The sequence below is a fragment of the Pristiophorus japonicus genome, unplaced genomic scaffold (genome assembly GCF_044704955.1).
Source record: "Pristiophorus japonicus isolate sPriJap1 unplaced genomic scaffold, sPriJap1.hap1 HAP1_SCAFFOLD_572, whole genome shotgun sequence".
Taxonomy (NCBI): Eukaryota; Metazoa; Chordata; class Chondrichthyes; family Pristiophoridae; genus Pristiophorus; species Pristiophorus japonicus.
Window position 1 is genome coordinate 124,527 of NW_027254480.1, and position 19,861 is coordinate 144,387.

At 43.3% G+C, this 19,861-nt stretch overlaps 14 non-coding genes across 14 annotated transcripts; all 14 read right to left on the minus strand.

The window, feature by feature from the left end:
- Window positions 1–1,602: 1,602 nt before the first annotated feature.
- trnas-aga (transfer RNA serine (anticodon AGA)) lies at window positions 1,603–1,683 on the minus strand. Its single transcript has one exon. It is a non-coding gene; the product is annotated as a tRNA-Ser (tRNA).
- A 242-nt stretch (window positions 1,684–1,925) lies between these two features.
- On the minus strand, window positions 1,926–1,997 carry trnad-guc (transfer RNA aspartic acid (anticodon GUC)). Its single transcript has one exon. It is a non-coding gene; the product is annotated as a tRNA-Asp (tRNA).
- Window positions 1,998–3,578: 1,581 nt separating this feature from the next.
- On the minus strand, window positions 3,579–3,660 carry trnas-aga (transfer RNA serine (anticodon AGA)). The gene has a single exon. It is a non-coding gene; the product is annotated as a tRNA-Ser (tRNA).
- A 1,866-nt stretch (window positions 3,661–5,526) lies between these two features.
- On the minus strand, window positions 5,527–5,608 carry trnas-aga (transfer RNA serine (anticodon AGA)). The gene has a single exon. It is a non-coding gene; the product is annotated as a tRNA-Ser (tRNA).
- Window positions 5,609–5,824: 216 nt separating this feature from the next.
- Window positions 5,825–5,896, minus strand: trnad-guc (transfer RNA aspartic acid (anticodon GUC)). The gene has a single exon. It is a non-coding gene; the product is annotated as a tRNA-Asp (tRNA).
- A 1,582-nt stretch (window positions 5,897–7,478) lies between these two features.
- trnas-aga (transfer RNA serine (anticodon AGA)) lies at window positions 7,479–7,560 on the minus strand. The gene has a single exon. It is a non-coding gene; the product is annotated as a tRNA-Ser (tRNA).
- Window positions 7,561–9,726: 2,166 nt separating this feature from the next.
- On the minus strand, window positions 9,727–9,798 carry trnad-guc (transfer RNA aspartic acid (anticodon GUC)). The gene has a single exon. It is a non-coding gene; the product is annotated as a tRNA-Asp (tRNA).
- A 1,878-nt stretch (window positions 9,799–11,676) lies between these two features.
- Window positions 11,677–11,748, minus strand: trnad-guc (transfer RNA aspartic acid (anticodon GUC)). Its single transcript has one exon. It is a non-coding gene; the product is annotated as a tRNA-Asp (tRNA).
- A 1,580-nt stretch (window positions 11,749–13,328) lies between these two features.
- On the minus strand, window positions 13,329–13,410 carry trnas-aga (transfer RNA serine (anticodon AGA)). The gene has a single exon. It is a non-coding gene; the product is annotated as a tRNA-Ser (tRNA).
- A 1,869-nt stretch (window positions 13,411–15,279) lies between these two features.
- On the minus strand, window positions 15,280–15,361 carry trnas-aga (transfer RNA serine (anticodon AGA)). The gene has a single exon. It is a non-coding gene; the product is annotated as a tRNA-Ser (tRNA).
- A 1,869-nt stretch (window positions 15,362–17,230) lies between these two features.
- Window positions 17,231–17,312, minus strand: trnas-aga (transfer RNA serine (anticodon AGA)). Its single transcript has one exon. It is a non-coding gene; the product is annotated as a tRNA-Ser (tRNA).
- Window positions 17,313–17,528: 216 nt separating this feature from the next.
- trnag-gcc (transfer RNA glycine (anticodon GCC)) lies at window positions 17,529–17,600 on the minus strand. The gene has a single exon. It is a non-coding gene; the product is annotated as a tRNA-Gly (tRNA).
- A 1,580-nt stretch (window positions 17,601–19,180) lies between these two features.
- Window positions 19,181–19,262, minus strand: trnas-aga (transfer RNA serine (anticodon AGA)). Its single transcript has one exon. It is a non-coding gene; the product is annotated as a tRNA-Ser (tRNA).
- A 216-nt stretch (window positions 19,263–19,478) lies between these two features.
- On the minus strand, window positions 19,479–19,550 carry trnag-gcc (transfer RNA glycine (anticodon GCC)). The gene has a single exon. It is a non-coding gene; the product is annotated as a tRNA-Gly (tRNA).
- Window positions 19,551–19,861: the final 311 nt, after the last annotated feature.

Below are 19,861 nucleotides of genomic sequence, written 5' to 3' on the forward strand. Positions count from 1 at the left end.
CTCACCACTATACTAACGAGGAACTGACGGATAGCTCCTCTGTCGGAGCAGGAATCGAGCTGTGAACAGAACTGGACACCATGAGAAGTCGACAGACACATTGAGAGACAGAGACAAACCGGCAAACAGGGAGAGACAGACACCGAGATAGAGACAACGAGAGACAGAAAGTGTGAGACTGAGAAGGAGAGGCAGATTTGGTGAGAAAAAGACTCAAACACATACAGAGACAGAGATTTGTTTGTTTGATCTATTAAGAGAGAAAGGGAAAGAGTGAGAGAAAGACAATGATAAAGACAGTGACAAGGAGAGAGACAGATAGAGAGAAAGAGATAGAGACTAAAACAGAAAATGATGGAAATACTTCTCAGGTTAGAGGCAGGGACTAACAGAGACAGGCAAAGAAATGGACAGACCGAAATGATGGGAAAGAGAGAGCCAGTCAGACAAAGAATCTGAGAGAATCCCATTGGAACAGACGTGGGCACCGTGAGAAAGAGACAGATTGAGAGACTGAGACAAACGGAGAAACAGGGACAGACAGTGTGAGTCAGACTGAGAGAGACAAAGACTCAGACATACAAACACATGCACAGCTCTGTGTAGAGAGAGAGAGAGGCAGAGACCGAGCGACACAGATACATTTCACAATTTCATTTCATTATCGGTTCAGAGTGACACATAGTTACAGAAAATTGTTGATTCAACGGATGAAAATCGGACATCACTGATCAGAATGGGAGCAAATTTGTGTTAAAATAAATAGAAACCAGGAGTGGGGAAGAACCCACGGTGGAAAACCCTTTGAAGTTAAATCCAACGACATAACCACTCGGTTATCCTGGCCCTGTGAAAGTTTGGATTCTGTCTCTGTGACAAACTGGGCTACAACCCCAACCCCACATACAAACACATGCACATAGTCTTTTAGTGAGCATTTACGAACATTTTTAGTAATATTTACACGGGGGCAACTCTCCTACTCTGTTTCGAGTAATGCTCTGGGACCTTTCATATCCACCCGAGGGTGCAGACGGAGCTTCAATTTAACATTTCATCCGAAAGTCAACAGCTTCAACATTGCAAAATTCCCCAAGTGCTGCACTTGAGTGTTAGCCAAGATGATATGCTCAAGTCCAAGGAGTGCGACTTGAACACACAAACTCCTGATTCAGTCGAGAATGCTGCCACTGAACCAAAGCCGATACAAAAGTTCACAACCGTATTATTTTCCCCAAGTCTTTTTTATAAGTTCCAGGACATACCAAATTCATGGTGATGATTTCCACAGACAGTTGCACATACACAGAGACAAAAATAGAGATAGACAGACACAGAGACACAGATAACCAAAAATTTACACGCACCAACGGGCATGCACAGCTGCCTTAGACATCTCGAGGGATAGACAGGCTGAATCACTGTCGCAACTATGACTGATTGTTGCGATTTTTTAATCGGATGTATCGTGTATATTGCAGATTAATAAAAAAGAGAACAAATGTCAGTGTTGAAAGGTGTGGGACGTTATTCCAATTATCACATGATCAGTTTGGTAGCGAACTGGTTAAATTGTGAAATGGAATGAAAAATGCGGAGAATCGTAGTCGGCAGGATTCGAACCTGCGCGGGAAATCCCAATGGATTTCTAGTCCATCGCCTTAACCACTCGGCCACGACTACTGTGTCGCTGGCTTTTTAAACGTTACTCAGAAAAAACTCAGTCATCCATCTCTGTGCAGCAGACGGCCAAAGAATCCTGAAAAAGTCTCCGTTTGCTAAAAATCTGGAAGAGGCAAACTCCTCTACCTGTATTTTCACAGTTCGATTTCGCTCTGGAATTTTTAATATGTATCTACCAAGAAACAGAAGTAAAAATCAACATTTTGAAACAGAAGTAAAAATCAACATTTTGAAAGATCTGCCTCCCCGTCGGGGAATTGAACCCCGGTCTCCCGCGTGACAGGCGGGGATACTCACCACTATACTAACGAGGAACTGACGGATAGCTCCTCTGTCGGAGCAGGAATCGAGCTGTGAACAGAACTGGACACCATGAGAAGTCGACAGACACATTGAGAGACAGAGACAAACCGACAAACAGGGAGAGACAGACACCGAGATAGAGACAACGAGAGACAGAAAGTGTGAGACTGAGAAGGAGAGGCAGATTGGGTGAGAAAAAGACTCAAACACATACAGAGACAGAGATTTGTGTGTTTGATCTATTAAGAGAGAAAGGGAAAGAGTGAGAGAAAGACAATGATAAAGACAGTGACAAGGAGAGAGACAGATAGAGAGAAAGAGATAGAGACTAAAACAGAAAATGATGGAAATACTTCTCAGGTTAGAGGCAGGGACTAACAGAGACAGGCAAAGAAATGGACAGACCGAAATGATGGGAAAGAGAGAGCCAGTCAGACAAAGAATCTGAGAGAATCCCATTGGAACAGACGTGGGCACCGTGAGAAAGAGACAGATTGAGAGACTGAGACAAACGGAGAAACAGGGACAGACAGAGTGAGTCAGACTGAGAGAGACAAAGACTCAGACATACAAACACATACACAGCTCTGTGTAGAGAGAGAGAGAGGCAGAGACCGAGCGACACAGATACATTTCACAATTTCATTTCAGTATCGGTTCAGAGTGACACATAGTTACAGAAAATTGTTGATTCAACCGATGAAAATCGGACATCACTGATCAGAATGGGAGGAAATCTGTGTTAAAATAAATAGAAACCAGGAGTGGGGAAGAACCCAAGGTGGAAAACCCTTTGAAGTTTAAGGCCAACGACATAACCACTCGGTTATCCTGGCCCTGTGAGAGCTTGGATTCTGTCTCTGTGACAAACTGGGCTTCAACACCAACCCCACATACAAACACATGCACATAGTCTTTTAGTGAGCATTTACGAACATTTTGAGGAATATTGACACGGGGGCAACTCTCCTACTCTGTTTCGAGTAATGCTCTGGGACCTTTCATATCCACCCGAGGGTGCAGACGGAGCTTCAATTTAACATTTCATCCGAAAGTCAACAGCTTCAACATTGCAAAATTCCCCAAGTGCTGCACATGAGTGTTAGCCAAGATGATATGCTCAAGTCCAAGGAGTGCGACTTGAAGACACAAACTCCTGATTCAGTCGAGAATGCTGCCACTGAACCAAAGCCGATACAAAAGTTCACAACCGTATTATTTTCCCCAAGTCTTTTTTATAAGTTCCAGGACATACCAAATTCATGGTGATGATTTCCACAGACAGTTGCACATACACAGAGACAAAAATAGAGATAGACAGACACAGAGACACAGATAACCAAAAATTTACACGCACCAACGGGCATGCACAGCTGCCTTCGACATCTCGAGGGATAGACAGGCTGAATCACTGTCGCAACTATGACTGCTTGTTGCGATTTTTTAATCGGATGTATCGTGAATATTGCAGATTAATAAAAATGAGAACAAATGTCAGTGTTGAAAGGTGTGGGACGTTATTCCAATTATCACATGATCAGTTTGGTAGCGAACTGGTTAAATTGTGAAATGGAATGAAAAATGCTGAGAATCGTAGTCGGCAGGATTCGAACCTGCGCGGGAAAATCCCAATGGATTTCTAGGCCATCGCCTTAACCACTCGGCCACGACTACTGTGTCGCTGGCTTTTTAAACGTTACTCAGAAAAAACTCAGTCATCCATCTCTGACAGCAGACGGCCAAAGAATCCTGAAAAAGTCTCCGTTTGCAAAAAATCTGGAAGAGGCAAACTCCTCCACATGTATTTTCACAGTTCGATTTCTTCTGGAATTTTTAATATGTATCTACCAAGAAACAGAAGTAAAAATCAACATTTTGAAACATCTGCCTCGCCGTCGGGGAATTGAACCCTGGTCTCCCGCGTGACAGGCGGGGATACTCACCACTATACTAACGAGGAACTGACGGATAGCTCCTCTGTCGGAGCAGGAATCGAGCTGTGAACAGAACTGGACACCATGAGAAGTCGACAGACACATTGAGAGACAGAGACAAACCGGCAAACAGGGAGAGACAGACACCGAGATAGAGACAACGAGAGACAGAAAGTGTGAGACTGAGAAGGAGAGGCAGATTTGGTGAGAAAAAGACTCAAACACATACAGAGACAGAGATTTGTTTGTTTGATCTATTAAGAGAGAAAGGGAAAGAGTGAGAGAAAGACAATGATAAAGACAGTGACAAGGAGAGAGACAGATAGAGAGAAAGAGATAGAGACTAAAACAGAAAATGATGGAAATACTTCTCAGGTTAGAGGCAGGGACTAACAGAGACAGGCAAAGAAATGGACAGACCGAAATGATGGGAAAGAGAGAGCCAGTCAGACAAAGAATCTGAGAGAATCCCATTGGAACAGACGTGGGCACCGTGAGAAAGAGACAGATTGAGAGACTGAGACAAACGGAGAAACAGGGACAGACAGTGTGAGTCAGACTGAGAGAGACAAAGACTCAGACATACAAACACATGCACAGCTCTGTGTAGAGAGAGAGAGAGGCAGAGACCGAGCGACACAGATACATTTCACAATTTCATTTCATTATCGGTTCAGAGTGACACATAGTTACAGAAAATTGTTGATTCAACCGATGAAAATCGGACATCACTGATCAGAATGGGAGCAAATTTGTGTTAAAATAAATAGAAAACAGGAGTGGGGAAGAACCCACGGTGGAAAACCCTTTGAAGTTAAATCCAACGACATAACCACTCGGTTATCCTGGCCCTGTGAAAGTTTGGATTCTGTCTCTGTGACAAACTGGGCTACAACCCCAACCCCACATACAAACACATGCACATAGTCTTTTAGTGAGCATTTACGAACATTTTTAGTAATATTTACACGGGGGCAACTCTCCTACTCTGTTTCGAGTAATGCTCTGGGACCTTTCATATCCACCCGAGGGTGCAGACGGAGCTTCAATTTAACATTTCATCCGAAAGTCAACAGCTTCAACATTGCAAAATTCCCCAAGTGCTGCACTTGAGTGTTAGCCAAGATGATATGCTCAAGTCCAAGGAGTGCGACTTGAACACACAAACTCCTGATTCAGTCGAGAATGCTGCCACTGAACCAAAGCCGATACAAAAGTTCACAACCGTATTATTTTCCCCAAGTCTTTTTTATAAGTTCCAGGACATACCAAATTCATGGTGATGATTTCCACAGACAGTTGCACATACACAGAGACAAAAATAGAGATAGACAGACACAGAGACACAGATAACCAAAAATTTACACGCACCAACGGGCATGCACAGCTGCCTTAGACATCTCGAGGGATAGACAGGCTGAATCACTGTCGCAACTATGACTGATTGTTGCGATTTTTTAATCGGATGTATCGTGTATATTGCAGATTAATAAAAATGAGAACAAATGTCAGTGTTGAAAGGTGTGGGACGTTATTCCAATTATCACATGATCAGTTTGGTAGCGAACTGGTTAAATTGTGAAATGGAATGAAAAATGCTGAGAATCGTAGTCGGCAGGATTCGAACCTGCGCGGGAAAATCCCAATGGATTTCTAGTCCATCGCCTTAACCACTCGGCCACGACTACGGTGTCGCTGGCTTTTTAAACGTTACTCAGAAAAAACTCAGTCATCCATCTCTGTGCAGCAGACGGCCAAAGAATCCTGAAAAAGTCTCCGTTTGCTAAAAATCTGGAAGAGGCAAACTCCTCCACATGTATTTTCACAGTTCGATTTCGCTCTGGAATTTTTAATATGTATCTACCAAGAAACAGAAGTAAAAATCAACATTTTGAAACATCTGCCTCCCCGTCGGGGAATTGAACCCCGGTCTCCCACGTGACAGGCGGGGATACTCACCACTATACTAACGAGGAACTGACGGATAGCTGCTCTGTCGGAGCAGGAATCGAGCTGTGAACAGAACTGGACACCATGAGAAGTCGACAGACACATTGAGAGACAGAGACAAACCGACAAACAGGGAGAGACAGACACCGAGATAGAGACAACGAGAGACAGAAAGTGTGAGACTGAGAAGGAGAGGCAGATTGGGTGAGAAAAAGACTCAAACACATACAGAGACAGAGATTTGTGTGTTTGATCTATTAAGAAAGAAAGGGAAAGAGTGAGAGAAAGACAATGATAAAGACAGTGACAAGGAGAGAGACAGATAGAGAGAAAGAGATAGAGACTAAAATAGAAAATGATGGAAATACTTCTCAGGTTAGAGGCAGGGACTAACAGAGACAGGCAAAGAAATGGACAGACCGAAATGATGGGAAAGAGAGAGCCAGTCAGACAAAGAATCTGAGAGAATCCCATTGGAACAGACGTGGGCACCGTGAGAAAGAGACAGATTGAGAGACTGAGACAAACGGAGAAACAGGGACAGACAGAGTGAGTCAGACTGAGAGAGACAAAGACTCAGACATACAAACACATACACAGCTCTGTGTAGAGAGAGAGAGAGAGGCAGAGACCGAGCGACACAGATACATTTCACAATTTCATTTCATTATCGGTTCAGAGTGACACATAGTTACAGAAAATTGTTGATTCAACCGATGAAAATCGGACATCACTGATCAGAATGGGAGGAAATTTGTGTTAAAATAAATAGAAACCAGGAGTGGGGAAGAACCCACGGTGGAAAACCCTTTGAAGTTAAGGCCAACGACATAACCACTCGGTTATCCTGGCCCTGTGAGAGTTTGGATTCTGTCTCTGTGACAAACTGGGCTTCAACCCCAACCCCACATACAAACACATGCACATAGTCTTTTAGTGAGCATTTACGAACATTTTTAGTAATATTTACACGGGGGCAACTCTCCTACTCTGTTTCGAGTAATGCTCTGGGACATTTCATATCCACCCGAGGGTGCAGACGGAGCTTCAATTTAACATTTCATCCGAAAGTCAACAGCTTCAACATTGCAAAATTCCCCAAGTGCTGCACTTGAGTGTTAGCCAAGATGATATGCTCAAGTCCAAGGAGTGCGACTTGAACACACAAACTCCTGATTCAGTCGAGAATGCTGCCACTGAACCAAAGCCGATACAAAAGTTCACAACCGTATTATTTTCCCCAAGTCTTTTTTATAAGTTCCAGGACATACCAAATTCATGGTGATGATTTCCACAGACAGTTGCACATACACAGAGACAAAAATAGAGCTAGACAGACACAGAGACACATATAACCAAAAATTTACACGCACCAACGGGCATGCACAGATGCCTTAGACATCTCGACGGATAGACAGGCTGAATCACTGTGGCAACTTTGACTGATTGTTGCGATTTTTTAAACGGATGTATCGTGAATATTGCAGATTAATAAAAATGAGAACAAATGTCAGTGTTGAAAGGTGTGGGACGTTATTCCAATTATCACATGATCAGTTTGGTCGAGAACTGGTTAAATTGTGAAATGGAATGAAAAATGCTGAGAATCGTAGTCGGCAGGATTCGAACCTGCGCGGGAAAATCCCAATGGATTTCTAGTCCATCGCCTTAACCACACGGCCACGACTACTGTGTCGCTGGCTTTTTAAACGTTACTCAGAAAAAACTCAGTCATCCATCTCTGTGCAGCAGACGGCCAAAGAATCCTGAAAAAGTCTCCGTTTGCTAAAAATCTGGAAGAGGCAAACTCCTCTTCCTCTATTTTCACAGTTCGATTTCGCTCTGGAATTTTTAATATGTATCTACCAAGAAACAGAAGTAAAAATCAACATTTTAAAACATCTGCCTCCCCGTCGGGCAATTGAACCCCGGTCTCCCGCGTGACAGGCGGGGATACTCACCACTACACTAACGAGGAACTGACGCATAGCTGCTCTGTTGGAGCAGGAATCGAGCTGTGAACTGAACTGGACACCATGAGAAGTCGACAGACACATTGAGAGACAGAGACAAACCGACAAACAGGGAGAGACAGACACCGAGATAGAGACAATGAGAGACAGAAAGTGTGAGACTGAGAAGGAGAGGCAGATTGGGTGAGAAAAAGACTCAAACACATACAGAGACAGAGATTTGTGTGTTTGATCTATTATGAGAGAAAGGGAAAGAGTGAGAGAAAGACAATGAAATAGACAGTGACAAGGAGAGAGACAGATAGAGAGAAAGAGATAGAGACTAAAACAGAAAATGATGGAAATACTTCTCAGGTTAGAGGCAGGGACTAACAGAGACAGGCAAAGAAATGGACAGACCGAAATGATGGGAAAGAGAGAGCCAGTCAGACAAAGAATCTGAGAGAATCTCATTGGAACAGACGTGGGCACCGTGAGAAAGAGACAGATTGAGAGACTGAGACAAACGGAGAAACAGGGACAGACAGAGTGAGTCAGACTGAGAGAGACAAAGACTCAGACATACAAACACATACACAGTTCTGTGTAGAGAGAGAGAGAGGCAGAGACCGAGCGACACAGATACATTTCACAATTTCATTTCATTATCGGTTCAGAGTGACACATAGTTACAGAAAATTGTTGATTCAACCGATGAAAATCGGACATCACTGATCAGAATGGGAGGAAATTTGTGTTAAAATAAATAGAAACCAGGAGTGGGGAAGAACCCACGGTGGAAAACCCTTTGAAGTTAAGGCCAACGACATAACCACTCGGTTATCCTGGCCCTGTGAGAGTTTGGATTCTGTCTCTGTGACAAACTGGGCTTCAACCCCAACCCCACATACAAACACATGCACATAGTCTTTTAGTGAGCATTTACGAACATTTTTAGTAATATTTACACGGGGGCAACTCTCCTACTCTGTTTCGAGTAATGCTCTGGGACCTTTCATATCCACCCGAGGGTGCAGACGGAGCTTCAATTTAACATTTCATCCGAAAGTCAACAGCTTCAACATTGCAAAATTCCCCAAGTGCTGCACTTGAGTGTTAGCCAAGATGATATGCTCAAGTCCAAGGAGTGCGACTTGAACACACAAACTCCTGATTCAGTCGAGAATGCTGCCACTGAACCAAAGCCGATACAAAAGTTCACAACCGTATTATTTTCCCCAAGTCTTTTTTATAAGTTCCAGGACATACCAAATTCATGGTGATGATTTCCACAGACAGTTGCACATACACAGAGACAAAAATAGATATAGACAGACACAGAGACACATATAACCAAAAATTTACACGCACCAACGGGCATGCACAGATGCCTTAGACATCTCGAGGGATAGACAGGCTGAATCACTGTCGCAAATTTGACTGATTATTGCGATTTTTTAAACGGCTGTATCGTGAATATTGCAGATTAATAAAAATGAGAACAAATGTCAGTGTTGAAAGGTGTGGGACGTTATTCCAATTATCACATGATCAGTTTGGTCGAGAACTGGTTAAATTGTGAAATGGAATGAAAAATGCTGAGAATCGTAGTCGGCAGGATTCGAACCTGCGCGGGAAAATCCCAATTGATTTCTAGTCCATCGCCTTAACCACACGGCCTCGACTACTGTGTCGCTGGCTTTTTAAACGTTACTCAGAAAAAACTCAGTCATCCATCTCTGTGCAGCAGACGGCCAAAGAATCCTGAAAAAGTCTCCGTTTGCTAAAAATCTGGAAGAGGCAAACTCCTCTACCTGTATTTTCACAGTTCGATTTCGCTCTGGAATTTTTAATATGTATCTACCAAGAAACAGAAGTAAAAATCAACGTTTTGAAACATCTGCCTCCCCGTCGGGGAATTGAACCCCGGTCTCCCGCGTGACAGGCGGGGATACTCACCACTACACTAACGAGGAACTGACGGATAGCTGCTCTGTCGGAGCAGGAATCGAGCTGTGAACTGAACTGGACACCATGAGAAGTCGACAGACACATTGAGAGACAGAGACAAACCGACAAACAGGGAGAGACAGACACCGAGATAGAGACAATGAGAGACAGAAAGTGTGAGACTGAGAAGGAGAGGCAGATTGGGTGAGAAAAAGACTCAAACACATACAGAGACAGAGATTTGTGTGTTTGATCTATTATGAGAGAAAGGGAAAGAGTGAGAGAAAGACAATGATAAAGACAGTGACAAGGAGAGAGACAGATAGAGAGAAAGAGATAGAGACTAAAACAGAAAATGATGGAAATACTTCTCAAGTTAGAGGCAGGGACTAACAGAGACAGGCAAAGAAATGGACAGACCGAAATGATGGGAAAGAGAGAGCCAGTCAGACAAAGAATCTGAGAGAATCCCATTGGAACAGACGTGGGCACCGTGAGAAAGAGACAGATTGAGAGACTGAGACAAACGGAGAAACAGGGACAGACAGAGTGAGTCAGACTGAGAGAGACAAAGACTCAGACATACAAACACATACACAGCTCTGTGGAGAGAGAGAGAGAGGCAGAGACCGAGCGACACAGATACATTTCACAATTTCATTTCATTATCGGTTCAGAGTGACACATAGTTACAGAAAATTGTTGATTCAACCGATGAAAATCGGACATCACTGATCAGAATGGGAGGAAATTTGTGTTAAAATAAATAGAAACCAGGAGTGGGGAAGAACCCACGGTGGAAAACCCTTTGAAGTTAAGGCGAACGACATAACCACTCGGTTATCCTGGCCCTGTGAGAGTTTGGATTCTGTCTCTGTGACAAACTGGGCTTCAATCCCAATCCCACATACAAACACATGCACATAGTCTTTTAGTGAGCATTTACGAACATTTTTAGTAATATTTACACGGGGGCAACTCTCCTACTCTGTTTCGAGTAATGCTCTGGGACCTTTCATATCCACCCGAGGGTGCAGACGGAGCTTCAATTTAACATTTCATCCGAAAGTCAACAGCTTCAACATTGCAAAATTCCCCAAGTGCTGCACTTGAGTGTTAGCCAAGATGATATGCTCAAGTCCAAGGAGTGCGACTTGAACACACAAACTCCTGATTCAGTCGAGAATGCTGCCACTGAACCAAAGCCGATACAAAAGTTCACAACCGTATTATTTTCCCCAAGTCTTTTTTATAAGTTCCAGGACATACCAAATTCATGGTGATGATTTCCACAGACAGTTGCACATACACAGAGACAAAAATAGAGATAGACAGACACAGAGACACATATAACCAAAAATTTACACGCACCAACGGGCATGCACAGATGCCTTAGTCATCTCGAGGGATAGACAGGCTGAATCACTGTCGCAACTTTGACTGATTGTTGCGATTTTTTAAAAGGATGTATCGTGAATATTGCAGATTAATAAAAATGAGAACAAATGTCAGTGTTGAAAGGTGTGGGACGTTATTCCAATTATCACATGATCAGTTTGGTCGAGAACTGGTTAAATTGTGAAATGGAATGAAAAATGCTGAGAATCGTAGTCGGCAGGATTCGAACCTGCGCGGGAAAATCCCAATTGATTTCTAGTCCATCGCCTTAACCACACGGCCTCGACTACTGTGTCGCTGGCTTTTTAAACGTTACTCAGAAAAAACTCAGTCATCCATCTCTGTGCAGCAGACGGCCAAAGAATCCTGAAAAAGTCTCCGTTTGCTAAAAATCTGGAAGAGGCAAACTCCTCTACCTGTATTTTCACAGTTCGATTTCGCTCTGGAATTTTTAATATGTATCTACCAAGAAACAGAAGTAAAAATCAACGTTTTGAAACATCTGCCTCCCCGTCGGGGAATTGAACCCCGGTCTCCCGCGTGACAGGCGGGGATACTCACCACTACACTAACGAGGAACTGACGGATAGCTGCTCTGTCGGAGCAGGAATCGAGCTGTGAACTGAACTGGACACCATGAGAAGTCGACAGACACATTGAGAGACAGAGACAAACCGACAAACAGGGAGAGACAGACACCGAGATAGAGACAATGAGAGACAGAAAGTGTGAGACTGAGAAGGAGAGGCAGATTGGGTGAGAAAAAGACTCAAACACATACAGAGACAGAGATTTGTGTGTTTGATCTATTATGAGAGAAAGGGAAAGAGTGAGAGAAAGACAATGATAAAGACAGTGACAAGGAGAGAGACAGATAGAGAGAAAGAGATAGAGACTAAAACAGAACATGATGGAAATACTTCTCAGGTTAGAGGCAGGGACTAACAGAGACAGGCAAAGAAATGGACAGACCGAAATGATGGGAAAGAGAGAGCCAGTCAGACAAAGAATCTGAGAGAATCCCATTGGAACAGACGTGGGCACCGTGAGAAAGAGACAGATTGAGAGACTGAGACAAACGGAGAAACAGGGACAGACAGAGTGAGTCAGACTGAGAGAGACAAAGACTCAGACATACAAACACATACACAGCTCTGTGGAGAGAGAGAGAGAGGCAGAGACCGAGCGACACAGATACATTTCACAATTTCATTTCATTATCGGTTCAGAGTGACACATAGTTACAGAAAATTGTTGATTCAACCGATGAAAATCGGACATCACTGATCAGAATGGGAGGAAATTTGTGTTAAAATAAATAGAAACCAGGAGTGGGGAAGAACCCACGGTGGAAAACCCTTTGAAGTTAAGGCGAACGACATAACCACTCGGTTATCCTGGCCCTGTGAGAGTTTGGATTCTGTCTCTGTGACAAACTGGGCTTCAATCCCAATCCCACATACAAACACATGCACATAGTCTTTTAGTGAGCATTTACGAACATTTTTAGTAATATTTACACGGGGGCAACTCTCCTACTCTGTTTCGAGTAATGCTCTGGGACCTTTCATATCCACCCGAGGGTGCAGACGGAGCTTCAATTTAACATTTCATCCGAAAGTCAACAGCTTCAACATTGCAAAATTCCCCAAGTGCTGCACTTGAGTGTTAGCCAAGATGATATGCTCAAGTCCAAGGAGTGCGACTTGAACACACAAACTCCTGATTCAGTCGAGAATGCTGCCACTGAACCAAAGCCGATACAAAAGTTCACAACCGTATTATTTTCCCCAAGTCTTTTTTATAAGTTCCAGGACATACCAAATTCATGGTGATGATTTCCACAGACAGTTGCACATACACAGAGACAAAAATAGAGATAGACAGACACAGAGACACATATAACCAAAAATTTACACGCACCAACGGGCATGCACAGATGCCTTAGTCATCTCGAGGGATAGACAGGCTGAATCACTGTCGCAACTTTGACTGATTGTTGCGATTTTTTAAAAGGATGTATCGTGAATATTGCAGATTAATAAAAATGAGAACAAATGTCAGTGTTGAAAGGTGTGGGACGTTATTCCAATTATCACATGATCAGTTTGGTCGAGAACTGGTTAAATTGTGAAATGGAATGAAAAATGCTGAGAATCGTAGTCGGCAGGATTCGAACCTGCGCAGGAAAATCCCAATGGATTTCTAGTCCATCGCCTTAACCACTCGGCCACGACTACTGTGTCGCTGGCTTTTTAAACGTTACTCAGAAAAAACTCAGTCATCCATCTCTGTGCAGCAGACGGCCAAAGAATCCTGAAAAAGTCTCCGTTTGCTAAAAATCTGGAAGAGGCAAACTCCTCTACCTGTATTTTCACAGTTCGATTTTGCTCTGGAATTTTTAATATGTCTCTACCAAGAAACAGAAGTAAAAATCAACATTTTAAAACATCTGCCTCCCCGTCGGGGAATTGAACCCCGGTCTCCGGCGTGACAGGCGGGGATACTCACCACTACACTAACGAGGAACTGACGGGTAGCTGCTCTGTCGGAGCAGGAATCGAGCTGTGAACTGAACTGGACACCATGAGAAGTCGACAGACATATTGAGAGACAGAGACAAAACCGACAAACAGGGAGAGACAGACACCGAGATAGAGACAATGAGAGACAGAAAGTGTGAGACTGAGAAGGAGAGGCAGATTGGGTGAGAAAAAGACTCAAACACATACAGAGACAGAGATTTGTGTGTTTGATCTATTATGAGAGAAAGGGAAAGAGTGAGAGAAAGACAATGATAAAGACAGTGACAAGGAGAGAGACAGATAGAGAGAAAGAGATAGAGACTAAAACAGAAAATGATGGAAATACTTCTCAGGTTAGAGGCAGGGACTAACAGAGACAGGCAAAGAAATGGACAGACCGAAATGATGGGAAAGAGAGAGCCAGTCAGACAAAGAATCTGAGAGAATCCCATTGGAACAGACGTGGGCACCGTGAGAAAGAGACAGATTGAGAGACTGAGACAAACGGAGAAACAGGGACAGACAGAGTGAGTCAGACTGAGAGAGACAAAGACTCAGACATACAAACACATACACAGCTCTGTGTAGAGAGAGAGAGAGGCAGAGACCGAGCGACACAGATACATTTCACAATTTCATTTCATTATCGGTTCAGAGTGACACATAGTTACAGAAAATTGTTGATTCAACCGATGAAAATCGGACATCACTGATCAGAATGGGAGGAAATTTGTGTTAAAATAAATAGAAACCAGGAGTGGGGAAGAACCCACGGTGGAAAACCCTTTGAAGTTAAGGCCAACGACATAACCACTCGGTTATCCTGGCCCTCTGAGAGTTTGGATTCTGTCTCTGTGACAAACTGGGCTTCAACCCCAACCCCACATACAAACACATGCACATAGTCTTTTAGTGAGCATTTACGAACATTTTTAGTAATATTTACACGGGGGCAACTCTCCTACTCTGTTTCGAGTAATGCTCTGGGACCTTTCATATCCACCCGAAGGTGCAGACGGAGCTTCAATTTAACATTTCATCCGAAAGTCAACAACTTCAACATTGCAAAATTCCCCAAGTGCTGCACTTGAGTGTTAGCCAAGATGATATGCTCAAGTCCAAGGAGTGCGACTTGAACACACAAACTCCTGATTCAGTCGAGAATGCTGCCACTGAACCAAAGCCGATACAAAAGTTCACAACCGTATTATTTTCCACAAGTCTTTTTTATAAGTTCCAGTACATACCAAATTCATGGTGATGATTTCCACAGACAGTTGCACATACACAGAGACAAAAATAGAGATAGACAGACACAGAGACACATATAACCAAAAATTTACTCGCACCAACGGGCATGCACAGATGCCTTAGACATCTCGAGGGATAGACAGGCTGAATCACTGTCGCAACTTTGACTGATTGTTGCGATTTTTTAAACGGATGTATCGTGAATATTGCAGATTAATAAAAATAAGAACAAATGTCAGTGTTGAAAGGTGTGGGACATTATTCCAATTATCACATGATCAGTTTGGTCGAGAACTGGTTAACTTGTGAAATGGAATGAAAAATGCTGAGAATCGTAGTCGGCAGGATTCGAACCTGCGCGGGAAAATCCCAATGGATTTCTAGTCCATCGCCTTAACCACTCGGCCACGACTACTGTGTCGCTGGCTTTTTAAACGTTACTCAGAAAAAACTCAGTCATCCATCTCTGTGCAGCAGACGGCCAAAGAATCCTGAAAAAGTCTCCGTTTGCTAAAAATCTGGAAGAGGCAAACTCCTCTACCTGTATTTTCACAGTTCGATTTTGCTCTGGAATTTTTAATATGTCTCTACCAAGAAACAGAAGTAAAAATCAACATTTTAAAACATCTGCCTCCCCGTCGGGGAATTGAACCCCGGTCTCCGGCGTGACAGGCGGGGATACTCACCACTACACTAACGAGGAACTGACGGGTAGCTGCTCTGTCGGAGCAGGAATCGAGCTGTGAACTGAACTGGACACCATGAGAAGTCGACAGACATATTGAGAGACAGAGACAAAACCGACAAACAGGGAGAGACAGACACCGAGATAGAGACAATGAGAGACAGAAAGTGTGAGACTGAGAAGGAGAGGCAGATTGGGTGAGAAAAAGACTCAAACACATACAGAGACAGAGATTTGTGTGTTTGATCTATTATGAGAGAAAGGGAAAGAGTGAGAGAAAGACAATGATAAAGACAGTGACAAGGAGAGAGACAGATAGAGAGAAAGAGATAGAGACTAAAACAGAAAATGATGGAAATACTTCTCAGGTTAGAGGCAGGGACTAACAGAGACAGGCAAAGAAATGGACAGACCGAAATGATGGGAAAGAGAGAGCCAGTCAGACAAAGAATCTGAGAGAATCCCATTGGAACAGACGTGGGCACCGTGAGAAAGAGACAGATTGAGAGACTGAGACAAACGGAGAAACAGGGACAGACAGAGTGAGTCAGACTGAGAGAGACAAAGACTCAGACATACAAACACATACACAGCTCTGTGTAGAGAGAGAGAGAGGCAGAGACCGAGCGACACAGATACATTTCACAATTTCATTTCATTATCGGTTCAGAGTGACACATAGTTACAGAAAATTGTTGATTCAACCGATGAAAATCGGACATCACTGATCAGAATGGGAGGAAATTTGTGTTAAAATAAATAGAAACCAGGAGTGGGGAAGAACCCACGGTGGAAAACCCTTTGAAGTTAAGGCCAACGACATAACCACTCGGTTATCCTGGCCCTCTGAGAGTTTGGATTCTGTCTCTGTGACAAACTGGGCTTCAACCCCAAACCCACATACAAACACATGCACATAGTCTTTTAGTGAGCATTTACGAACATTTTTAGTAATATTTACACGGGGGCAACTCTCCTACTCTGTTTCGAGTAATGCTCTGGGACCTTTCATATCCACCCGAAGGTGCAGACGGAGCTTCAATTTAACATTTCATCCGAAAGTCAACAACTTCAACATTGCAAAATTCCCCAAGTGCTGCACTTGAGTGTTAGCCAAGATGATATGCTCAAGTCCAAGGAGTGCGACTTGAACACACAAACTCCTGATTCAGTCGAGAATGCTGCCACTGAACCAAAGCCGATACAAAAGTTCACAACCGTATTATTTTCCACAAGTCTTTTTTATAAGTTCCAGGACATACCAAATTCATGGTGATGATTTCCACAGACAGTTGCACATACACAGAGACAAAAATAGAGATAGACAGACACAGAGACACATATAACCAAAAATTTACACGCACCAACGGGCATGCACAGATGCCTTAGACATCTCGAGGGATAGACAGGCTGAATCACTGTCGCAACTTTGACTGATTGTTGCGATTTTTTAAACGGATGTATCGTGAATATTGCAGATTAATAAAAATGAGAACAAATGTCAGTGTTGAAAGGTGTGGGACGTTATTCCAATTATCACATGATCAGTTTGGTCGAGAACTGGTTAACTTGTGAAATGGAATGAAAAATGCTGAGAATCGTAGTCGGCAGGATTCGAACCTGCGCGGGAAAATCCCAATGGATTTCTAGTCCATCGCCTTAACCACTCGGCCACGACTACTGTGTCGCTGGCTTTTTAAACGTTACTCAGAAAAAACTCAGTCATCCATCTCTGTGCAGCAGACGGCCAAAGAATCCTGAAAAAGTCTCCGTTTGCTAAAAATCTGGAAGAGGCAAACTCCTCTACCTGTATTTTCACAGTTCGATTTCGCTCTGGAATTTTTAATATGTATCTACCAAGAAACAGAAGTAAAAATCAACATTTTAAAACATCTGCCTCCCCGTCGGGGAATTGAACCCCGGTCTCCCGCGTGGCAGGCGGGGATACTCACCACTACACTAACGAGGAACTGACGGATAGCTGCTCTGTCGGAGCAGGAATCGAGCTGTGAACAGAACTGGACACCATGAGAAGTCGACAGACACATTGAGAGACAGAGACAAACCGACAAACAGGGAGAGACAGACACCGAGATAGAGACAATGAGAGACAGAAAGTGTGAGACTGAGAAGGAGAGGCAGATTGGGTGAGAAAAAGACTCAAACACATACAGAGACAGAGATTTGTGTGTTTGATCTATTATGAGAGAAAGGGAAAGAGTGAGAGAAAGACAATGATAAAGACAGTGACAAGGAGAGAGACAGATAGAGAGAAAGAGATAGAGACTAAAACAGAAAATGATGGAAATACTTCTCAGGTTAGAGGCAGGGACTAACAGAGACAGGCAAAGAAATGGACAGACCGAAATGATGGGAAAGAGAGAGCCAGTCAGACAAAGAATCTGAGAGAATCCCATTGGAACAGACGTGGGCACCGTGAGAAAGAGACAGATTGAGAGACTGAGACAAACGGAGAAACAGGGACAGACAGAGTGAGTCAGACTGAGAGAGACAAAGACTCAGACATACAAACACATACACAGCTCTGTGTAGAGAGAGAGAGAGGCAGAGACCGAGCGACACAGATACATTTCACAATTTCATTTCATTATCGGTTCAGAGTGACACATAGTTACAGAAAATTGTTGATTCAACCGATGAAAATCGGACATCACTGATCAGAATGGGAGGAAATTTGTGTTAAAATAAATAGAAACCAGGAGTGGGGAAGAACCCACGGTGGAAAACCCTTTGAAGTTAAGGCCAAAGACATAACCACTCGGTTATCCTGGCCCTCTGAGAGTTTGGATTCTGTCTCTGTGACAAACTGGGCTTCAACCCCAACCCCACATACAAACACATGCACATAGTCTTTTAGTGAGCATTTACGAACATTTTTAGTAATATTTACACGGGGGCAACTCTCCTACTCTGTTTCGAGTAATGCTCTGGGACCTTTCATATCCACCCGAAGGTGCAGACGGAGCTTCAATTTAACATTTCATCCGAAAGTCAACAACTTCAACATTGCAAAATTCCCCAAGTGCTGCACTTGAGTGTTAGCCAAGATGATATGCTCAAGTCCAAGGAGTGCGACTTGAACACACAAACTCCTGATTCAGTCGAGAATGCTGCCACTGAACCAAAGCCGATACAAAAGTTCACAACCGTATTATTTTCCACAAGTCTTTTTTATAAGTTCCAGGACATACCAAATTCATGGTGATGATTTCCACAGACAGTTGCACATACACAGAGACAAAAATAGAGATAGACAGACACAGAGACACATATAACCAAAAATTTACACGCACCAACGGGCATGCACAGATGCCTTAGACATCTCGAGGGATAGACAGGCTGAATCACTGTCGCAACTTTGACTGATTGTTGCGATTTTTTAAACGGATGTATCGTGAATATTGCAGATTAATAAAAATGAGAACAAATGTCAGTGTTGAAAGGTGTGGGACGTTATTCCAATTATCACATGATCAGTTTGGTCGAGAACTGGTTAACTTGTGAAATGGAATGAAAAATGCTGAGAATCGTAGTCGGCAGGATTCGAACCTGCGCGGGAAAATCCCAATGGATTTCTAGTCCATCGCCTTAACCACTCGGCCACGACTACTGTGTCGCTGGCTTTTTAAACGTTACTCAGAAAAAACTCAGTCATCCATCTCTGTGCAGCAGACGGCCAAAGAATCCTGAAAAAGTCTCCGTTTGCTAAAAATCTGGAAGAGGCAAACTCCTCTACCTGTATTTTCACAGTTCGATTTCGCTCTGGAATTTTTAATATGTATCTACCAAGAAACAGAAGTAAAAATCAACATTTTAAAACATCTGCCTCCCCGTCGGGGAATTGAACCCCGGTCTCCCGCGTGGCAGGCGGGGATACTCACCACTACACTAACGAGGAACTGACGGATAGCTGCTCTGTCGGAGCAGGAATCGAGCTGTGAACAGAACTGGACACCATGAGAAGTCGACAGACACATTGAGAGACAGAGACAAACCGACAAACAGGGAGAGACAGACACCGAGATAGAGACAATGAGAGACAGAAAGTGTGAGACTGAGAAGGAGAGGCAGATTGGGTGAGAAAAAGACTCAAACACATAGAGAGACAGAGATTTGTGTGTTTGATCTATTAAGAGAGAAAGGGAAAGAGTGAGAGAAAGACAATGATAAAGACAGTGACAAGGAGAGAGACAGATAGAGAGAAAGAGA